This window comes from Pristiophorus japonicus, chromosome 25, assembly GCF_044704955.1.
Source record: "Pristiophorus japonicus isolate sPriJap1 chromosome 25, sPriJap1.hap1, whole genome shotgun sequence".
NCBI classification, from domain to species: Eukaryota; Metazoa; Chordata; class Chondrichthyes; family Pristiophoridae; genus Pristiophorus; species Pristiophorus japonicus.
The window spans coordinates 19,469,356-19,478,579 of record NC_092001.1 but is presented as its reverse complement, the minus strand read 5'-3'; positions in this window follow the sequence as shown (position 1 = coordinate 19,478,579).

The following is a 9,224-nucleotide window of genomic DNA, read 5'->3' as shown; positions in this document are numbered from 1 at the left end:
AAATGTTGGAGCAGGCTCAAGGGGCCAGGTGGTCCACTCCTGCTACTATTTCTTATGTTCTTATCTTTATTTCACACAAGTATTTTCACTGTTTATGTTATACTAGAGCGTTTCTGTTTAAGTTCCAGTAGGCCCTGTCTCTCCTGAAATTACACGAGACCCTGTCTGCATTTATTACACGAGGCACTGTCCCTGTTAAATATATACGAGACCCTGTCCCTGTCTGTATAACACTCGGCCATATCTCTCTTTATATTACACTAGACCCTGTCTCAGTTTATATTACACTAAACCCTTTCTCTGTTTATATTACACTAGACCCTGTCTCTGTTTATATTACACTCGGCACTGCCTCTGTTTATATTACACTAGAGCCTGTCCCTGTTATTATTTCACTAAGCCCTGACCCTGTTTATATTGCACGAGAACCTGTCTCTTTAAATGTTACACTAGGCCCTGTCTCTGTTTACATTACACTAGGCAGTGTCTTGTTTATATTACACCAGACCCTGTCCCTGCTTATAATACACTAGGCACTGTCTCTGTTTATTTTGCTCTAGTCCCTTTCTCTGTTTATATTCCAGTAGACCCTGTCTCTTTAAATGTTACACTCGGCCCTGTCTCTGTTTACATTACACTAGGCACTGTCTTCTTTATATTACACTAAACGCTGTTCTGCAAATGTTACACTAAACCCTTTCTCTGTTTATACCACATAGCCCTTTCACTGTTTATATTACACTGGAGCCTGTCTCCATTATATTACATTAGGCCCTGTCTTTGATTGTATTACACCATGCCCTGCCTCTGTTTATTTTATACTCGGCCCTGTCTCTGTTTATATTACACGAGACCCTGTCTCCCTTTTTGTTACACTGGGCCATGTATCTATTGCACTTCACAAGACAATGTCTGTTTATGTGAACCGATGCTCAGTGTGTCTCACTTTAGCTTTGGTCTCAGATAGCTTTGGGATAAATTCCCACTCCAGGTACTCTATCTCCATTTATTTTACAACAGACCTTGTCTCAGTTATTTCTGCACTTGACCATGCATCTGTTAGATAGACAGAACAGAAGATATACAGATGGATCTATATATATTAAAATAAATAAAGTGTATATATGTGTGTGGGTGGGAGGATGCTATACTTTTTTGATAGGAATATACGTTTAGTTTCGTTAATCGCTATGGAGAATTGCATGCAATGTCTCATTGATCTGGTATTGTGTGGGTAATATTTGCGTTGAGAGGATGGGGTGAATCTTGTAACAATCTCCCAGAGATGGACTGGGATTGAGGGACAGGACTGAAGGGGAGCAATGCACTGCGCATTGCACTACTGAGTGACATTCTGTGTGTTAAAGGTTACTAATTCACTCTCATGTTTTCCTGCGCCAATTTCATCCAGTTCTTTAATGGAATGGATTATTTTTCCTACAGTATTTTATATTGAGATTTCACATGACCCACTGACTGTGTCAGACAGAGCCTGGAATGGTGAACTCACATCACCGCTGGATGGGCAGCCGCAGGGTCCTAATATCCACCAGATCATAAACTCTCATCGTGTTCCGATGAACAACTGAAAAGAACATGCATTAAGTATTTGCTATATATGTGGGTATGTGTTTGTGTGTCTATGTGTGTGTGTGTGTTTGTATGCGTGTGTGTATGTTTGTGTGTGTCGAAATCTCATCATTGGTAATGTGTGCAAGTGCTCTTAACAAAGGTAATTGATCAGCTTCAACCATTATTTTTCACCATTTTATTTATTCAACAGCTAATTGCAGATCGTTTAATCCTTTAACATTTATTGATAACACATTTTCTTGCGTGCTATTCTTTAGAACGTGATGTCACACTGACCATTCCGTTACCAAGGTGACCATGTCTCTCCATAGTATTCAGTGGGAAAGGGGATTAAAAAACTCCGAGGATAATGAGAAGCGACCCACCAGTCTTGAGCTTTATTGTCCAGTGATCACCTCACCGTCACACACAATCCCCTGATATACACTGGATGTGTGATTATAGGTGCAAGGGAGTTAAAAATGAAACTGACATGAGGATATTAAATCTCTAATAATCTGACTTAATTGTTTCTCTCATTACACCAGACCCCGTCACAGTTTTTACTGCACACGACACTTTCTCAGTTTATATATTTGATGTGGTGGACTTCCAAAAGGCGTTTGATAAAGTCCTTGATAATGTCCTTCACGGCGAAGCTGAAGCACATAAAATAAAAGGGACAGTGGCAGCATGGTTATGAAATTGACTGAGTGACAGCAAACAGAGAGTAGTGGTGTCTGCTTCTTTTGTGGACTGTTGTTAGGTATACAGTGGTGTTCTGCAGCGATTGGTACGAGGAACAATGCTTTTCTTCATTCTTATTCATTAATTAGATTTTGGTTATAGGGCACAATTTAAAAATTTGCAGATGACACAAAATTAAGAAGCATAGTGAACAGTGAGGAGGATAGTGATGTCTTCAAGAGGACATAGTTAGGCTGGTGGAATGGGTTTCATAAATAGAGGTATAGAATACAAAATAAAGGAAGTTATCAAGAACATTTATAATACACTGGTTCAAACAAAGAAAACATATAAATAGAGAAAATAGATGCAGGAGTAGGCCATTCGCTCCTTCGAGCCTGCACCACCTTTCAATATGATCATGGCTGATCATTCCCTACGTACCCCTTTCCTGCTTTCTCTCCACACCCCCTGATCCCTTTCGCCGTAAAGGCCACATCTAAATCCCTTTTGAATATATCGAACGAACTGGCCTCAACTATTTTCTGTGGTAGATAATTCCATATGTTCGCAACTCTCTGAGTGAAGGAGTTTCTCCTCATCTCGGTCCTAAATGTCTTACCCCTAATCTTTAGACTGTGAACCCTGGTTCTGGACTTCCCTAACATCGGGAATTTTCTTCCTGCATCTAACCTATCCAATCCCGTCAGCATGTATATGTTTCTATGAGATCCCCTCTCATTCGTCTAAATTTATTTGAATATAAGGCTTGTTGATTCAATCTTTCTTCATATGTCAGTCCTGTCATCCCGGGAATCAGTCTGGTGAACCTTTGCTGCACTCACTCAACAGCAAGAGTGTCCTTCCTCAGATTAGGAGACCAAGACTGCACACAATATTCACGATGTGGCCTCACCAAAGCCCTGTACAACTAGAGTAAGACCTATCTGCTTCCATGCTCAAATCCTTTCGCTATGAAGGCCAACATGCATTTGCCTTCTTCACCGCCTGCGTTACCTGTATGTCTTCTTTCTATGACTGATGTACCATGACACCAAAGCTCTCGTTGCCCCTCCCCTTTTACTAATCTGTCACTATTCTGATAATAATCTGCCTTCCTGTTTTTACCACCAAATTGAATAACCTCTCATTTATCTGCACTATACGCTTCTGCCATGTATTGGCCCACTCACCTCAACTGTCCAACTCACCCTGCAGCCTTTTACCATCATCCTCACAGCTCACACTGCATCCAGCTCAGTGTCATCTGCAAACTTGGAGATATAACTTTTAATTCCTTTGTCGAAATCATTAATGTATATTGTAAATAGCTGGGGTCCCAGCACTGAAACTTGCATTACCAGACTAGTCCCAGCCTGCCATTCTGAAAAGGACCCGTTTAATCCTACTCTTTAATTCATGTCTGCCAACCAGTTGTCCACCCACATCAGTACATTACCGCCAAGACAATGAGCTTTAATTTTGCACATTAACCTCTTGTGTGGGACCTTGTCAAAATCCTTTTGAAAGTCGAAATACACCACATCCACTGGTTCTCCCTTGTCGATTTTATTAGTTACATCCTCAAAAAATCCGAGGAGGTTTGTCAAGCATGATTCAGACTCAACTGGAGTATTGTGTTCAAGTCGGGGCATTGCACTTTCAGAAGGATGTGAAGGCCTTAGAGAGGGTTAATGAAATATTTACGATTGTGCTTCCAGGGTTAAGGTACTTCAGTTACATGAATAGTGTGGAGAAGCAGGGATTGTTCTCCTTAGAGCAGAGAACATTGAGATGAGATTTGATGGAGGTGTTCCGAATCATAAGGGGTCTGGACAGAGCAGATGGACAGAAACAGTTCCTATTGGCGGAAAGGTCGAGAACAACGGACACAGATTTAAAGTGATTGGCAGAAGAACCAAAGGCGACATGAGGAAAACATTTTGACACAGCGAGAGGTTAGGATCTGGAATGCAGGGCCTGAAAGGGTGGTGGAGGCAGATTTAATCACGGTTATACAAAAGGGAATTGGGTAAATACCTGAAGGAAGAACATTCACAGGGCTACGGGAAAGGGCGGGCGTGTGCACGAGCTGAAATACTCTTGCATCGAGCAGCATAGACGATATGAGCCGAATGGCCCTCTTCTCTGCTGTAACCATTCAAAAATTCTGCAATAGTCCAGAGCCTGTCTCAATTATTAGTATACTAGCCCCTGCTCCAGTTTATATTATCCCATCCACCATGGTAAATATTCACTCCCTCCGCCACCTGCGCACCATGTCTCCAGTGATTACTCTCCACAAGATGCATTGCAGCAACTCGCCAAGACATCTTCGGCAGCACCTCCCAAACCTGTGACCACTTTCACGTAGAAAGACAGGGGCAGCAGGCTAATGGGAGCAATATCACCTCCACATACACCTCCTAATCACATACCATCCTCATTTGGAAATATATTAACGTTCCTTCATAGTCGCTGGATCAAATTCGTGGAACCCCCTCCCTAACATAGAATCATACACACATAGAAAATAGGTGCAGGAGTAGGCCATTCGGCTCTTCCAATCTGCACTGCCATTCAATAAGTTCAAGGTTGAACATGCAACTTCAGTACCTCATTCCTGCTTTCTCGCCCTACCCCTTGATCCCCTGAGTAGTACGGACTACAAGCAACTCCTTTTTGAATATAGTTAGTGATATGGCCTCAACAACTTCCTGTGGTAGAGAATTCCACAGGTTCACCACTCTCTGGGCGAAGATGTTTTTCCTCATCTCGGTCATAAATGGCTTACCCCTTATCCTTCGTCTGTGACCCCTGGTTCTGGACTTCCCCAAAATTGGGAACATTCTTCCTGCATCTAATCTGTCTAAACCCGTCAGAATTTTAAACGTTTCTATGAGATCCCCTCTCATTCTTCTGAACTCCAGTGAATACAAGCCCAGTTGATCCAATCTTTCTTGACATGTCAGTCCCGCCATCCCGGGAATCAGTCTGGTGAACCTTCGCTGCACTCCCTCAATAGCAAGAATGTACTTCCTCAGATTAGGAGACCAAAACTGTACATAATACTCCAGGTGTGGCCTCACCAAGGCCCTGTACAACAATAATAACACCTCCCTGCTCCTGTACTCAAATCACCACGCTATGACGGCCAACATGCCATTCGCTTTCTTAACCGACTGCTGAACCTGCATGCCAACCTTCAATGACTGCTGTATCATGACACACAGGTCTCATTGTACTTCCTCTTTTTCTAATCTGTCACGATTCAGATAATAGTCTGTCTCTCTGTTTTTGCGACCAAACTGGATAACCTCACATTTATCCACATTATACTTTATCTGCCATGCATTTGCCCACTCGTCTAACCTATCCAAGTCACTCTGCAGCCTCATAGCATCCTCCTCGCCGCTCACACTGCCACCCAACTTAGTGACACCCGCAAATTCGGAGATACTTCATTTAATCCCCTCATCTAAATCATTTATGTACAATGTAAACAGCTGGGGCCCCAGCACAGAACCTTGCAGTACCCCACCAGTCACTGCCTGCAATTCATAAAAGTATCCATTTACTCCCACTCTTTGCTTCCTCTCTGCCAACCAGTTCTCAATCCACGTCGGCATACTACACCCAATCCCATGTGATTTAACTTTGCACATTAATCTCTTGTGTGGGACCTTGTCGAAAGCCTTCTGAAAGTCAAATACACCACATCAACTGGTTCTCCCTTTCCCACTCTACTGAAAACATCCTCAAAAATTTCCAGATTTGTCAAGCATGATTTCCCTTTCAAAATTCCATGGACCTATCATGTCACCTCTTTCCAAATGCGCTACTATGACATCCTTAATAAATGATTCCATCATTTTAACCGCTACCGATGTCAAGCTGACCTGACTATAATTCCCTGTTTTCTCTCTCCCTCCTTTTATAAAAAGTGGAGTTACATTGGCTACCTTCCACTCCATAGGAACTGATCCAGATTCTCTGGAATGTTTGAAAATGGCTGTCAATGCATCCACTATTTCCAAGACCATCTCCTCATGCACTCTGGAATGCAGTCCATCAGGCCATGGTGATTTATCGGCCTTCAATCCCATCACTTTCCCCAACACAATTTACCGACTAATAAGGATTTCCCTCAGATCCTCCTTCTTACTACACTCTCTGACCCCTTTTATATCAGGAAGGTTGTTTGTGTCCTCCTTACTGAATACCGAACCAAAATACTTGTTCAATTGGTCTGCCATTTCTTTGTTCCCCGTTATGTCTTCCCCTGATACTGACTGCAGGGCGCCTACGTTTGTGTTTACTAACCTTTTTATCTTTACATATCGATCGAAGCTTTTGCAGTCCGTCTTAATGTTCCCTGCAAGCTTCCTCCCTTTCTCTATTTTCCCTGCCTTAATCAAACCCTTTGTCCTCCTCTGCTGAGTTCTAAATTTCTCCCAGTCACCGGGTTCGCTGCTATTTCTGGCCAATTTGTCTGCCACTTCCTTGACTCTAATACTATCCCTGCTTTCCCTTGATAGCCACGGTTGAGCCACCTTCCTTTTTTATTTTTATGCCAGACGGGGACGTACAATTGTTGTAGTCCATCCATGCAGTCTCTAAATATCTTCCATTGCCCATCTACTGTCAACCCCTTAAGTATAATTCGCCAATCTGTCCTAGACAATTCACGCCTCATACCTTCAAAGTTACCCGTCTTTAATTTATGGACCATGGTCTCTGACTGAACTGTTTCATTCTCCATTTTAATGTAGAATTCCACTCGATTATGTTCACTCTTCCCCAATGGGCCGAGCACAACGAGATTGCTAATTAATCCTCTCTCATTACACAACACCCAGTCTAAGATGGCCTCCACCCTAGTTGGTTCCTCGACACATTGGTCTGGAAAACCATCCCTTATGCACTGTGGGAAATGCTCCTCCACCATATTGCTTCCAGTTTAGTTCGCCCAATCTATATGCATATTAAAGTCGCCCATGATAACTGCTGCACCTTTATTGCATGCACCCCTAATTTCCTGTTTGTTGCCCTCCCCAACATCGCTACTACTGTTTGGAGGTCAGTACACAATTCCCACTAACGTGTTTTGCCCTTTGTTTTTCTGGAGCTCTACCCATATGGATTTCACATCAACCAGGCTAAAGTCCTTCCTAACTATTGCCTTAATCTCCTGATTAACTAGCAATGACACTCCACCTCCTTTTCCTTTTTCTATCCTTCGTGAATATTGAATATCCTTGGAGGTTGAGTTCCCAGCCCTGAACACTGCGGGAGTCCCTTCACCACACGGTCTGCAGCAGTTCAAGGAGGCAGCTCAAGGCCAATTAGGGATAGGCAATCAATGTTGGTCTCATCAGCAACACCCACACCCACATGTCAGGAACCAGTAAAACAATGTCCCTGTATCAGTAATTACTGCACTATGATCTAATTCAGTTATTACTGCACTAGAACTATTAATATTGTTCTAGGCCCTGTCTCAGATATGACTGGAAATGTCATGCCTTTGTTCCTATTACATAAGACCTTGTCTCTTTTTATATTAAACTCGACAAGTACACACGTTATATTACACTCACCTCATTCTTTCACGTTACTAAATTAAACCATGTCTCTGTATATATTAGACTGGACCCTGTCACCATTATCCATGTACAAGACCATGCCTCTGTTTATATTAAACTAGACCAAATCAGTGTTTATATTACACTACACCCTGTCACAGTTATTACTTCACTAGACCCTGTAACTCCGAGGGCAGGTTCAGCATATGTCAGATGCAGAGTAAAAGGCACTCTGCACTGCCACATCAAACACTCCCAGAATAGCTACAGCATGTGTCAGATACAGAGTAATGCGACCTCTACACTGTCCCAATAAACAGTCCCAGATGGCAGGTACAGCACGGTTTATATACAGAGTAAACCTCCCTCTTCACTGTCCCAATAAACGGTCCCAGATGATTTAATGCACAGATATTTGTTTTGGATTAAAGCTCCCTCTGCGCACTCCAGTCAAGTTGGTTCGAGGCATATCATTGGGGCTCAAAAAACTTTTGTTAGATGTTGACATCGAGTTGTGGGGCAATGTCATTTGTCCATTCTTGAGGGACAAGACGGAATGTGGAAATTGGAGAGTGAGAGGATACAGGAAATCCCCACTGACACATTTGTGATGTCACTCTATACGGTGACTAGAATCTTTCCCCATTCTGACCGTGGGGATCATCTTTACTTTATTCTCCTGTAATTTAGAGAAAGGTAGCAACAAATAAATGTTGCTGGAATCTGTTGAGACATTTGCATTTCTTTCTGTGTTTATTTCTCAGCTGTGTTGGTGGGGAAACATTTATTATGTTTCTGATGCTCAATACTCTAATCTGGGACTTCTATTACTGTCTTTACTTACATAAACACCTCACTGGTTCCCTTGAAGTGTTCATGGCAACAAAATCAGATCAACAGAGTCAATTATTGATTCGTTTAAACTCACAACACTGGCGTATTTTAAGAATATTGACAGTTGATACAAAGAAATAGAAAGATCTGGAACATTGACGTAAGTTTCAGTTTTGTTCAATTGGAACAGATGTGATTTATATCAAAGGGAATAAATATTAAATTTAATAATTCAGTTTTGAAAGTATTGCTGCTGCAATCAGTGGAACATCTCTGAACAGGCTACTATTCCACTAGATCTCCATTTAGTGGAAGATTTAACACACTGAAACGAACCAGAGGATTGTCCTACAATTGCGCTGATGTGTGAGCTTTTCACATATCGAAACTTGCATTTTCAAATATTGACAATTAGAAACATCTTGCATTTATATAGCGCCTTTGCTGACCACATGATGTCCCAATGAATTACTTTGGAAGTGTGTTCTCTGTTGGAATGTCGGAAATGTGTCAGCAAGTTTGTGCGCAGCAAGATCCCACAAACAG